Here is a 14,851-nt window from a genome sequence, read left to right on the forward strand (position 1 = left end):
CCTAGTCTCTGCTGCAGATAAACATGGAATCCAATAAGTGTCCCACTCCTCATAGCCATAACATCCAAGCCACTTAACCAAAGCCATGACGGAGGAAAAAGTCTACCCCATAAGAAAATCCAACAAAGTCACATGAAGCTAGCACGATCAGTAACCATAAGCCACGGCCTTAGGAGTTGTAGTGAAAAAACAATAGCCTCACAGCAACAAACCAATACATAGCCAACAAAATCAAGAGAGCAATCATCACATCCCCCAGTCCCTTCCTTGTTAGATCACAAGCCTCAAACCCCACGGCAGTGTGCCCTTCACTCCATGTCAGGCGTGGCAATACGATCAATTAGGATGGGTCACATGAAGACAAGAAGCAACCAGAAAACCGGTAGTTATCCTCCCGCTCATCTCCCAGTCTCTAACTCGGCTAGTCATCGAACCACTATTCCCCAGAGCAGTGACTCCCCAATCACTCTTGGTGGAGATGGATCAACACTACCCTCATATGAGTCACATGAGAATCACACAATCAATCATCAAGAAGAGATCAGCTATAAATGGTCCGCGACATAGTGGCTAAATAGAATTTTATGGGCCCACCAATCATAAAAGTATATGCAATAAGTCCAAGAAACACATCAATGTGCCCCAATAAAAACAAATCATAACCGAAAGTCCATGGTACACCCACAAAACCAATTAATCCAACAGAATTAAATTTCCTTCATTCCCACGTGGTGATCAATAACAATCTCCACTAACACTTATGATGGTCCCACCATAACAACACCATAATATATACAAAAGGTAGTTTAAAACAAAACTGTGGGCCAAGTGAGAACCCACGGTTTTGTAGCAAACAACCCAGCATAATATATATGTAAAGTACTAAAATTTCAAATATCACAACAGTGTAATATACCTCGGTACCATACACTTTGCCAAACATCACTTCCACACTTTACAGCGACCTACCCAGACAGAAACCATCAAGCTGTCTAGCCTAGGCAGGAAACTCGAACTCAGAAAATGATTCGCTACATCGTAACACACCACTGGCCGAGATAGCGCGTAGACAACAACCATAACACCAAACTTCCATGTACAGCGGCACCGGAAAAACAGTGGCACCGGTAAACTCAGAATCACCAACGACATATCCACCGCCGGCGACTTGCAACTAGCCATCACAGCGATGAACTTCGTCAACCTCAACATAACCCAGAAAATCACCAACGATATAATTATCACCGGCCACAAACTAGAAACCACCAATCACGCTGGTCCACCAGAACTGGGACCTCCTCGATAAACAAATAGCGCCGGAGAAGAAGCTGAGCACTACCAGCGACTTCGAGCAACGCCGGAATAGCCACTAGAAACATACCCGCGACTATCATCTACACTCCCATAATCACCATCTCTCTCTCTCTCTAGAAAAACTAGAGATAGGAGGCTCTGTTTGCCTACATGATAGACTTGAAGCCCCTCTAGAAGGTCACAACACAACCACCTCGGAACTAGTGATCAACCTCCCAGTCCCGTCGTTGTAGCCCTCGACCAACCAGATCACATCGGAAAACCGTCACCAGCAGCGAACTCGAAGAGAACAGCGAACCCACACGGCTAACCCACCTTCGGTGAACATCTCCGCCGATATCAGTATATCAGCTGCGAGCATCCAGAACACCTTTAAGCCAATGAACAATAAACAAATGCCAAAAGAAAATGACTGTCCACCTCCATGAGCAATGATAGAATCTCATGGTCACCAAGATTAACAACACTCAACACAATATAATCATAAACATGATCAACAAACGTGCATCCTCACCCCATACACAAAGGTAGAAGTGGAAGAGCTAACAAACTGGCCGGAACTTTTACCAGTCACCATGAAAATCGACGGGGGGAACTTTCTCTCTCTAGAATCTAGAGAGAGAAGCTCTACTTTCTTCCCCCTTTTTTTTTAGAAAAGAAAGAGATCATGTAATGTTTTCTACATCACCTAACTGTTCAATTCTCAACTCCAAAATGATGAATTTGAATTCTCCTCAATTTTCATCTTATTTCCCTTTTCTTTGCTCTAACTTTCCCTCTTAGCTCTCAGGAAGAAAGATTCTCTCTAACTCTCCTCGTCCTTCTCCCTCATTCTCCGTTTTGTTCTAGGAACTAATTAGTTTAGGCAACTAATTGTTTCATTTTCTTAAGTGACCAAGTTTAACTCAAACTAATCTACTTTAGCATCCAAGATAGATATTTTTCTGAGTAATTGTGGCTTAACGATATTAGTTTAACTTAAGCACCTCATTTACGGTTTTCTAAATCACCCTATTGTTCAACTCTCAAGTAGAAAAGGATGATTTAGAATTCCCGTAAATTTTCATCCTATTTACCATTCTTTTCTCAAAGTTTCTCTTCTAGCTCTCATGAAGAAAGTTTTTCTCTGTGACACTCTCCGTACTTCTACATCCCTCTCTCTTTTGCTTTAGGAACTAACTAGCTTAGGCAACTAACAGTTTCATAAGCTTAAGTGAACAAGTTTGACTTAAACTAATCACGCTTGGCCTCCAAGAAAGAGAATTTACTGAGAAATTGTAGCTTAACATTATTAGTTTAGCTTAGGCACCTTGTTTGAGGTTCTGTAAATCAATTAATTGTAACTTAACGATATTACTTTAACTTAAGTAGCCCATGTAATGTTTTCTATATCACCTAACTGTTCAATTCTCAACTCCAAAATGATGAATTTGAATTCCCCTCAATTTTCATCCTATTTCCCTTTTCTTTGCTCTAACTTTCCCTCCTAGCTCTCAAGAAGAAGGATTTTCTCTAACTCTCCCCGTCCTTCTCCATCGTTCTCTGTTTTGTGCTAGGAACTAATTAGTTTAGGCAACTAATTGTTTCATTTTCTTAAGTGACCAAGTTCAACCCAAACTAATCTTGATTGGCCTCCAAAAAAAAAAAAAAAATTATTGAGTAATTGTAGCTTAACGATGTTAGTTTAACAAAAGTAACTCGTTTAATGTTATCTAAATTACCTAAATGTTCAGTTCTCAAGTCCAAAAGGTTGAATTTCAATTCCCTTTAATTTTTATCCCGTTTCCTTTCCTTTTCTCTAACTTTCTCATCTAGCTCCCAAGGAGAAAGTTTCTCTCTAACTCTCTCCGTCCATCTCCAACCAGCTCTCTTTCGTTCTAGGAACTAATTAGTTTAGGCAACTAACAGTTTCACTGGCTTAAGTAGCCAACTTTAACTCAAACTGATCAAGCTTAGCATCTAAGAAAGAGATTTTACTGAGTAATTGTTTCTTAATGATATTAGTTTAACTTAGGCACCTTGTTTGAGGTTTTCTGAATCACCTAATTGCAACTTAACGATATTACTTTAACTTAAGCAACCCATGTAACGTTTTCAACATCACCTAACTTTTCAATTCTCAACTCCAAAATGATGAATTCAAATTCCCCTCAATTTTCATCCTATTTCCATTTTCTTTGCTCTAACTTTCCCTTCTAGCTCTCAGGAAAAAAGATTCTCTCCAACACATTTTTTTTTTTTGGGTGAATAAGACAAAATGATTCTCTCTAACTCTCCCCGTCCTTCTCCATCGTTCTCTGTTTTGTTCTAGGAACTAATTAGTTTAGGCAACTAATTGTTTCATTTGTTTAAGTGACCAAGTTTGACCCAAATTAATCTTGATTGGCCTCCAAAAAAAAAAAATTTATTGAGTAATTGTGGCTTAACGATGTTAGTTTAACAAAAGAAACTCATTTAATGTTATCTAAATCACCTAAGTGTTCAATTCTCAAGTCCAAAAGGATCAATTTCAATTCCCTTTAATTTTCATCCCGTTTCCTTTCCTTTTCTCTAACTTTCTCTTCTAGCTCCCACGGAGAAAGTTTCTCTCTAACTCTCTCCGTCCATCTCCAACCACCTATCTTTCATTCCATGAACTAATTAATATAGGCAACTAATCGTTTCACTGGCTTAAGTGGCCAAGTTTAACTCAAACTAATCTAGCTTAGCATTCAAGAAAGTGATTTTGCTGAGTAATTATGGCTTAACGATATTAGTTTAACTTAAACACCTCATTTATGGTTTTCTAAATCACCCTAGTGTTCAACTCTGAAGTAGAAAAGGATGATTTAGAATTCCCGTTAATTTTCGTCCTATTTACCATTCTTTTCTCAAACTTTCTCTTCTAGCTCTCATGGGGAAAGTTTTTCTCTGTAACACTCTACGTACTTCTACATCCGTCTCTCTTTTGCTCTAGGAACTAACTAGCATGGGCAACTAACAGTTTCATTAGCTTAAGTCAACAAGTTTAACTGAAGCAAATCACGCTTGGCCTCCAAGAAAGGGAATTTGCTGAGAAATTGTAGCTTAACGTTATTAGTTTAACTTAGGCACCTTGTTTAAGGTTCTGTAAATCACCTAATTGTAACTTAACGATATTACTTTAACTTAAGCAGCCCATGTAATGTTTTCTACATCACCTAACTGTTCAATTCTCAACTCCAAAATGATTAATTTGAATTCTCCTCAATTTTCATCCTATTTCCCTTTTCTTTGCTCTATTTTTCCCTCCTAGCACTCAGGAAAAAATATTGTCTCTAACTCTCCCCGTCCTTCCCCCTCATTCTCTGTTTTGTTCTAGGAACTAATTAGCTTAGGCAACTAATTGTTTCATTTTCTTAAGTGACCAAATTTAACTCAAACTAATCTAGTTTAGCATCCAAGAATGAGATTTTACTGAGTAATTGTGGCTTAACGATATTAGTTTAACTTAAGCACCTCATTTACGGTTTTCTAAATCACCCTAGTGCTCAACTCTCAAGTAGAAAAGGATGATTTAGAATTCCCGTAAATTTTCATCCTATTTACCATTCTTTTCTCAAAGTTTCTCTTCTAGCTCTCATGAAGAAAGTTTTTCTCTGTGACACTCTCCGTACTTCTACATCCCTCTCTGTTTTACTTTAGGAACTAACTAGCTTAGGCAACTAACAGTTTCATAAGCTTAAGTGAACAAGTTTGACTTAAACTAATCACGCTTGGCCTCCAAGAAAGAGAATTTACTGAGAAATTGTAGCTTAACATTATTAGTTTAGCTTAGGCACCTTGTTTGAGGTTCTGTAAATCAATTAATTGTAACTTAACGATATTACTTTAACTTAAGTAGCCCATGTAATGTTTTCTATATCACCTAACTGTTCAATTCTCAACTCCAAAATGATGAATTTGAATTCCCCTCAATTTTCATCCTATTTCCCTTTTCTTTTCTCTAACTTTCCCTCCTAGCTCTCAAGAAGAAGGATTTTCTCTAACTCTCCCCGTCCTTCTCCATCGTTCTCTGTTTTGTGCTAGGAACTAATTAGTTTAGGCAACTAATTGTTTCATTTTCTTAAGTGACCAAGTTTAACCCAAACTAATCTTGATTGGCCTTCAAAAAAAAAAAAATTATTGAGTAATTGTAGCTTAACGATGTTATTTTAACAAAAGTAACTCGTTTAATGTTATCTAAATTACCTAAGTGTTCAGTTCTCAAGTCCAAAAGGTTGAATTTCAATTCCCTTTAATTTTTATCCCGTTTCCTTTCCTTTTCTCTAACTTTCTCATCTAGCTCCCAAGGAGAAAGTTTCTCTCTAACTCTCTCCGTCCATCTCCAAGCACCTCTCTTTCGTTCTAGGAACTAATTAGTTTAGGCAACTAACAGTTTCACTGGCTTAAGTAGCCAACTTTAACTCAAACTGATCAAGCTTAGCATCTAAGAAAGAGATTTTACTGAGTAATTGTTTCTTAATGATATTTGTTTAACTTAGGCACCTTGTTTGAGGTTTTCTGAATCACCTAATTGCAACTTAACGATATTACTTTAACTTAAGCAACCCATGTAACGTTTTCAACATCACCTAACTTTTCAATTCTCAACTCCAAAATGATGAATTCAAATTCCCCTCAATTTTCATCCTATTTCCATTTTCTTTGCTCTAACTTTCCCTTCTAGCTCTCAGGAAAAAAGATTCTCTCCAACACATTTTTTTTTTTTGGGTGAATAAGACAAAATGATTCTCTTTAACTCTCCCCGTCCTTCTCCATCGTTCTCTGTTTTGTTCTAGGAACTAATTAGTTTAGGCAACTAATTGTTTCATTTGTTTAAGTGACCAAGTTTGACCCAAATTAATCTTGATTGGCCTCCAAAAAAAAAAAAAATTTATTGAGTAATTGTGGCTTAACGATGTTAGTTTAACAAAAGAAACTCATTTAATGTTATCTATATCACCTAAGTATTCAATTCTCAAGTCCAAAAGGATCAATTTCAATTCCCTTTAATTTTCATCCCGTTTCCTTTCCTTTTCTCTAACTTTCTCTTCTAGCTCCCACGGAGAAAGTTTCTCTCTAACTCTCTCCGTCCATCTCCAACCACCTATCTTTCATTCCAGGAACTAATTAATATAGGCAACTAATCGTTTCACTGGCTTAAGTGGCCAAGTTTAACTCAAACTAATCTAGCTTAGCATTCAAGAAAGTGATTTTGCTGAGTAATTATGGCTTAACGATATTAGTTTAACTTAAACACCTCATTTATGGTTTTCTAAATCACCCTAGTGTTCAACTCTGAAGTAGAAAAGGATGATTTAGAATTCCTGTTAATTTTCGTCCTATTTACCATTCTTTTCTCAAACTTTCTCTTCTAGCTCTCATGGGGAAAGTTTTTCTCTATAACACTCTACGTACTTCTACATCCGTCTCTCTTTTGCTCTAGGAACTAACTAGCATGGGCAACTAACAGTTTCATTAGCTTAATGTCAACAAGTTTAACTGAAACAAATCATGCTTGGCCTCCAAGAAAGGGAATTTGCTGAGAAATTGTAGCTTAACGTTATTAGTTTAACTTAGGCACCTTGTTTAAGGTTTTGTAAATCACCTAATTGTAACTTAACGATATTACTTTAACTTAAGCAGCCCATGTAATGTTTTCTACATCACCTAACTGTTCAATTCTCAACTCCAAAATGATTAATTTGAATTCTCCTCAATTTTCATCCTATTTCCCTTTTCTTTGCTCTAATTTTCCCTCCTAGCACTCAGGAAAAAAGATTGCCTCTAACTCTCCCCGTCCTTCCCCCTCATTCTCTGTTTTGTTCTAGGAACTAATTAGCTTAGGCAACTAATTGTTTCATTTTCTTAAGTGACCAAATTTAACTCAAACTAATCTAGTTTAGCATCCAAGAAAGAGATTTTACTGAGTAATTGTGGCTTAACGATATTAGTTTAACTTAAGCACCTCATTTACGGTTTTCTAAATCACCCTAGTGCTCAACTCTCAAGTAGAAAAGGATGATTTAGAATTCCCGTAAATTTTCATCCTATTTACCATTCTTTTCTCAAAGTTTCTCTTCTAGCTCTCATGAAGAAAGTTTTTCTCTGTGACACTCTCCGTACTTCTACATCCCTCTCTCTTTTGCTTTAGGAACTAACTAGCTTAGGCAACTAACAGTTTCATAAGCTTAAGTGAACAAGTTTGACTTAAACGAATCACGCTTGGCCTCCAAGAAAGAGAATTTACTGAGAAATTGTAGCTTAACATTATTAGTTTAGCTTAGGCACCTTGTTTGAGGTTCTGTAAATCAATTAATTGTAACTTAACGATATTACTTTAACTTAAGTAGCCTATGTAATGTTTTCTATATCACCTAACTGTTCAATTCTCAACTCCAAAATGATGAATTTGAATTCCCCTCAATTTTCATCCTATTTCCCTTTTCTTGGCTCTAACTTTCCCTCCTAGCTCTCAAGAAGAAGGATTTTCTCTAACTCTCCCCGTCCTTCTCCATCGTTCTCTATTTTGTGCTAGGAACTAATTAGTTTAGGCAACTAATTGTTTCATTTTCTTAAGTGACCAAGTTTAACCCAAACTAATCTTGATTGGCCTCCAAAAAAAAAAAAAAATTATTGAGTAATTGTAGCTTAACGATGTTATTTTAACAAAAGTAACTCGTTTAATGTTATCTAAATTACCTAAGTGTTCAGTTCTCAAGTCCAAAAGGTTGAATTTCAATTCCCTTTAATTTTTATCCCGTTTCCTTTCCTTTTCTCTAACTTTCTCATCTAGCTCCCAAGGAGAAGGTTTCTCTCTAACTCTCTCCGTCCATCTCCAACCACCTCTCTTTCGTTCTAGGAACTAATTAGTTTAGGCAACTAACAGTTTCACTGGCTTAAGTAGCCAACTTTAACTCAAACTGATCAAGCTTAGCATCTAAGAAAGAGATTTTACTGAGTAATTGTTTCTTAATGATATTAGTTTAACTTAGGCACCTTGTTTGAGGTTTTCTGAATCACCTAATTGCAACTTAACGATATTACTTTAACTTAAGCAACCCATGTAACGTTTTCAACATCACCTAACTTTTCAATTCTCAACTCCAAAATGATGAATTCAAATTCCCCTCAATTTTCATCCTATTTCCATTTTCTTTGCTCTAACTTTCCCTTCTAGCTCTCAGGAAAAAAGATTCTCTCCAACACATTTTTTTTTTTTGGGTGAATAAGACAAAATGATTCTCTTTAACTCTCCCCGTCCTTCTCCAGCGTTCTCTGTTTTGTTCTAGGAACTAATTAGTTTAGGCAACTAATTGTTTCATTTGTTTAAGTGACCAAGTTTGACCCAAATTAATCTTGATTGGCCTCCAAAAAAAAAAAAAATTTATTGAGTAATTGTGGCTTAACGATGTTAGTTTAACAAAAGAAACTCATTTAATGTTATCTAAATCACCTAAGTATTCAATTCTCAAGTCCAAAAGGATCAATTTCAATTCCCTTTAATTTTCATCCCGTTTCCTTTCCTTTTCTCTAACTTTCTCTTCTAGCTCCCACGGAGAAAGTTTCTCTCTAACTCTCTCCGTCCATCTCCAACCACCTATCTTTCATTCCAGGAACTAATTAATATAGGCAACTAATCGTTTCACTGGCTTAAGTGGCCAAGTTTAACTCAAACTAATCTAGCTTAGCATTCAAGAAATTGATTTTGCTAAGTAATTATGGCTTAACGATATTAGTTTAACTTAAACACCTCATTTATGGTTTTCTAAATCACCCTAGTGTTCAACTCTGAAGTAGAAAAGGATGATTTAGAATTCCTGTTAATTTTCGTCCTATTTACCATTCTTTTCTCAAACTTTCTCTTCTAGCTCTCATGGGGAAAGTTTTTCTCTGTAACACTCTACGTACTTCTACATCCGTCTCTCTTTTGCTCTAGGAACTAACTAGCATGGGCAACTAACAGTTTCATTAGCTTAAGTCAACAAGTTTAACTGAAACAAATCACGCTTGGCCTCCAAGAAAGGGAATTTGCTGAGAAATTGTAGCTTAACGTTATTAGTTTAACTTAGGCACTTTGTTTAAGGTTCTATAAATCACCTAATTGTAACTTAACGATATTACTTTAACTTAAGCAGCCCATGTAATGTTTTCTACATCACCTAACTGTTCAATTCTCAACTCCAAAATGATTAATTTGAATTCTCCTCAATTTTCATCCTATTTCCCTTTTCTTTGCTCTAATTTTCCCTCCTAGCACTCAGGAAAAAAGATTGTCTCTAACTCTCCCCGTCCTTCCCCCTCATTCTCTGTTTTGTTCTAGGAACTAATTAGCTTAGGCAACTAATTGTTTCATTTTCTTAAGTGACCAAATTTAACTCAAACTAATCTAGTTTAGCATCCAAGAAAGAGATTTTACTGAGTAATTGTGGCTTAACGATATTAGTTTAACTTAAGCACCTCATTTACGGTTTTCTAAATCACCCTAGTGCTCAACTCTCAAGTAGAAAAGGATGATTTAGAATTCCCGTTAATTTTCATCCAATTTACCATTCTTTTCTCAAAGTTTCTCTTCTAGCTCTCATGAAGAAAGTTTTTCTCTGTAACACTCTCCGTACTTCTACATCCCTCTCTCTTTTGCTCTAGGAACTAACTAGCTTAGGCAACTAACAGTTTTCATAAGCTTAAGTGAACAAGTTTAACTTAAACTAATCACGCTTGGCCTCCAAGAAAGAGAATTTTCTGAGAAATTATAGCTTAACGTTATTAGTTTAACTTAGGCACCTTTTTTGAGGTTCTGTAAATCGCCTAATTGTAACTTAACGATATTACTTTAACTTAAGCAGCCCATGTAATGTTTTCTACATCACCTAACTGTTCAATTCTCAACTCCAAAATGATGAATTTGAATTCCCCTCAATTTTCATCCTATTTCCCTTTTCTTTGCTCTAACTTTCCCTCCTAGCTCTCAGGATGAAGGATTCTCTCTAACTCTCCCCATCTTTCTCCATCGTTCTCTGTTTTGTTCTAGGAACTAATTAGTTTAGGCAACTAATTGTTTCATTTTCTTAAGTGACCAAGTTTAACCCAAACTAAGCTTGATTGTCCTCCAAAAAATCAAAACATTAATTTATTGAGTAATTGTAGCTTAACGATGTTAGTTTGACAAAAGAAACTCATTTAATGTTATCTAAATTACCTAAGTGTTCAACTCTCAAGTCCAAAAGGATGAATTTCAATTCCCATCAATTTTCATCCCGTTTCCTTTCCTTTTCTCTAACTTTCTCTTCTAGCTCCCAAGGAGAAAGTTTCTCTCTAACTCTTTCCGTCCATCCCCAACCACCTCTCTTTCGTTCTTGGAACTAATTAGTTTAGGCCACTAACAGTTTCACTGGCTTAAGTGGCCAACTTTAACTCAAACTAATCTAGGTTACCATCCGAGAAAGAGATTTTACAGAGTAATTGTGGCTTGACGATATTAGTTTAACTTAGGCACCTTGTCTGAGGTTTTCTAAATCGCCTAATTGCAACTTGACGATATTACTTTAACTTAAGCAACCCATGTAACGTTTTCTATATTACCTAACTGTTCAATTCTAAACTCCAAAATGATGAATTTGAATTCCCCTCAATTTTTATTTATTTCCATTTTCTTTGCTCTAACTTTCCCTCCTAGCTCTCGGGAAGAAGGATTCTCTCTAACTCTCCCCGTCCTTCTCCATCGTTCTCTGTTTTGTTCTAGGATCTAATTAGTTTAGGCAACTAATTGTTTCATTTGTTTAAGTGACCAAGTTTAACCCAAAGTAATCTTGATTGGCCTCCAAAAAAAAAAAAAAAAATTTATTGAGTAATTGTGGCTTAACGATATTAGTTTAACGAAAGCAACTCATTTAATGTTATCTAAATCACTTAAGTATTCAATTCTCAAGTCCAAAAAGATGAATGCCAATTCCCTTTAATTTTCATCCCATTTCCTTTCCTTTTCTCTAACCTTCTCTTCTAGCTCCCATGTAGAAAGTTTCTCTCTAACTCTTTCCGTCCATCTCCAACCACCTCTCTTTCGTTCTAGGAACTAATTAGTTTAGGCAACTAATCGTTTCACTGGCTTAAGTGGCCAAGTTTAACTCAAACTAATCTAGCTTAGCATCCAAGAAAAAGATTTTATTGAGTAATTGTGGCTTAACGATACTGGTTTAACTTAAGCACCTCATTTACGGTTTTTTAAATCACCCTAGGGTTCAACTCTCAAGTAGAAAAGGATGATTCGGAATTCCCGTTAATTTTCGTCCTATTTACCATTGTTTTCTCAAACATTATCTTCTAGATCTCATAAAGAAAGTTTTTCTCTCTAACACTCTCCGTACTTTTACATCCCTCTCTCTTGTACTCTAGGAACTAACTAGCTTAGGAAACTAACAGTTTCATTTGCTTAAGTGAACAAGTTTAACTCAAACTAATCACGCATGGCCTCCAAGAAAGAATCTTTACTGAGAAATTGTAGTTTAACGTTATTAGTTTAATTTAGGCACCTTGTTTGAGGTTCTATAAATTACGTAATTGTAACTTAACGATATTACTTTAATTTAAGCAGCCCATGTAATGTTTTCCACATCACCTAACTGTTCAATTCTCAACTCCAAAACAATGAATTTGAATTCCCCTCAATTTTCATCCTATTTCCCTTTTCATTGCTCTAACTTTCCCTCCAAGCTCTCAGGAAGAAGGGTTCTCTCTAACTCGCCCCGTCCTTCTCCATCGTTCTCGGTTCTGTTCTAGGAACTAATTAGTTTTGGCAACTAATTGTTTCATTTTCTTAAGTGACCAAGTTTAACCCAAACTGATCTTGATTGGCCTCAAAAAAATAATAATAATTTATTGAGTTAGGAGAAAGTTTCTCTCTAACTCTCTCCGTCCATCTCCAACCACCTCTCTTTCGTTCTAGGAACTAATTAGTTTAGGCAACCAATCGTTTCACTGGCTTAACTGGCCAAGGTTAACTCACGCTAATCTTGCTTTGCCTTCAAGAAAGAGATTTTACTGGGTAATTCTGGCTTAACGATATTAGTTCAACTTAGGCTCTTTGTTTGTGGTTTTGTAAATCACCAAATTGTAACTTAACGATATTACTTTAACTTAAGCAGCCCATGTAATGTTTTCTACATCACCTAACTGTTCAATTCCCAACTCCAAAATGATGAATTTTAATTCCCCTCAATTTTCATCCGATTTCCCTTTTCTTTGCTATAACTTTCCCTCCTAGCTCTCAAGAAGAAGGATTCTCTCTAACTCTCCCCGTCCTTCTCCATCGTTCTCGGTTTTGTTCTGGGAACTAATTAATTTAGGCAATTAATTGTTTCATTTTCTTAAGTGACCGAGTTTGACCCAAACTAATCTTGATTGGCCTCCAAAAAAAAAAAAAAAAATTATTTTGTAATTGTGGCTTAACGATGTTAGTTTAACATAAGCAACTCATTTAATGTTATCTAAATCACCTAAGTGTTCAATTCCCAATTCCAAAAGGATCAATTTCAATTCCCTTTAATTTTCATCCCGTTCCCTTTCCCTTTCTCTAACTTTCTCTTCTAGCTCCCAAGGAGAAAGTTTCTCTCTAACTCTCTCTGTCCATCTCCAACCACCTCTCTTTCGTTCTAGGAACTAATTAGTTTAGGCAACTAATCGTTTCACTGGCTTAAGTGGCTTAGTTTAACTCAAACTAATCTAGCTTAGCCTCCAAGAAAGAGATTTGACTGTGTAATTGTGGCTTAACGATATTATTTTAACTTAGGCACCTTGTTTGAGGTTTTGTAAATCACCTAATTGTAACTTAACGATATTACTTTAACTTAAGCATCCCATGTAATGTTTTCTACAACACCGAACTGTTCAATTCTCAACTCCAAAATGATGAATTTGAATTCCCCTCAATTTTCATCCTATTTCCCTTTTCTTTGCTCTAACTTTCCCTCCTAGCTCTCAGGAAGAAGGATTCTCTCTAACTCTCCCCGTGCTTCTCCATCGTTCTCTGTTTTGTTCTAGGAACTAATTAGTTTAGGCAACTAATTGTTTCATTTGCTTAAGTGATCAAGTTTAACCCAAACTTTTCTTGATTGGCCTTCAAAAAAAATAATAATAATAATTTATTGAGTAATTGTGGCTTAACAATATTAGTTTAACAAAAGCAACTAATTTAACGTTATCCAAATCACCTAAGTGTTCAATTCTCAAGTCCAAAAGGAAGAATTTCAATTCCCTTTAATTTTCATCCCGTTTCCTTTCCCTTTCTCTAACTTTCTCTTCTATCTCCCAAAGGGAAAGTTTCTCTCTAAGTCTTTCCGTCCATGTCCAACCACGTCTCTTTCGTTCTAGGAACTAATTTGTTTAGGTAACTAATCATTTCACTGGCTTAAGTGGCCATGTTTGTTTTTTTGGGTGAATAAAATTTTTTGGGTGAATAGTGGCCTAGTTTAACTCAAACTAATCTAGCTTAGCCTCGAAGAAAGAGATTTTACTGATTAATTGTGGCTTAACGATATTAGTATAACTTAAGCACCTCATTTACGGTTTTCTAAATCACCCTAGTGTTCAACTCTCAAGTAGAAAATGATGATTTAGAATTCTCATTAATTTTCATCCTATTTACCATTCTTTTCTCAAACTTTATCTTCTAGCTCTCATGAAGAAAGTTTTTCTCTCTAACACTCTCCGTACTTCTACATCCCTCTCTCTTTTGCTCTAGGAACTAACTAGGTTTGTCAAGTAACAGTTTCATTAGCTTAAGTGAACAAGTTTAACTCAAACTAATCACGCTTGGCCTCCAAGAAAGAGAATTTACTGAGAAATTGTAGCTTAACGTTATTAGTTTAACTTAGGCACCTTGTTTGAGGTTCTGTAAATCACCTAATTGTAACTTAACGATATTACTTTAACTTAAGCAGCCCATGTAATGTTTTCAACATCACATAACTGTTCAATTCTCAACTCCAAAATGATGAATTTGAATTCCCCTCAATTTTCATCCTATTTCCCTTTTCGTTGCTCTAGCTTAGCCTCCAAGAAAGAGATTTTACTGAGTAATTGTGGCTTAACGATATTAGTATAACTTAAGCACCTCATTACGTTTTTCTAAGTCACCCTAGTGTTCAACTCTCAAGTAGAAAAGGATGATTTAGAATTCTCGTTAATTTTCATCCTATTTACCATTCTTTTCTCAAACTTTATCTTCTAGCTCCCATGAAGAAATTTTTTCTCTCTAACACTCTCCGTACTTCTACATCCCTCTCTCTTTTGCTCTAGGAACTAACTAGCTTAGGCAACTCTACAAATGATGTCTTTTTTGCAACTTTTGTTTATGCTGAAAATAAACACAATCTTAGACTTCCACTTTTTAAGAGTTTGGCTCAGATCTCTCGGTCTAAATCCAAATCCCCTAGTATTTTTCTGGGTGATTTTAATGCTATTAGATTTTGTCAGGAAAAAGTGGGGGGGTCTTCAGTCTGGTCTTCTGAGCATGAGGTGTTTAATACCTGTATTAATGAAT

The sequence above is a fragment of the Camellia sinensis genome, chromosome 8, assembly GCF_055761805.1.
Source record: "Camellia sinensis isolate YWXY chromosome 8, ASM5576180v1, whole genome shotgun sequence".
NCBI lineage: Eukaryota > Viridiplantae > Streptophyta > Magnoliopsida > Ericales > Theaceae > Camellia > Camellia sinensis.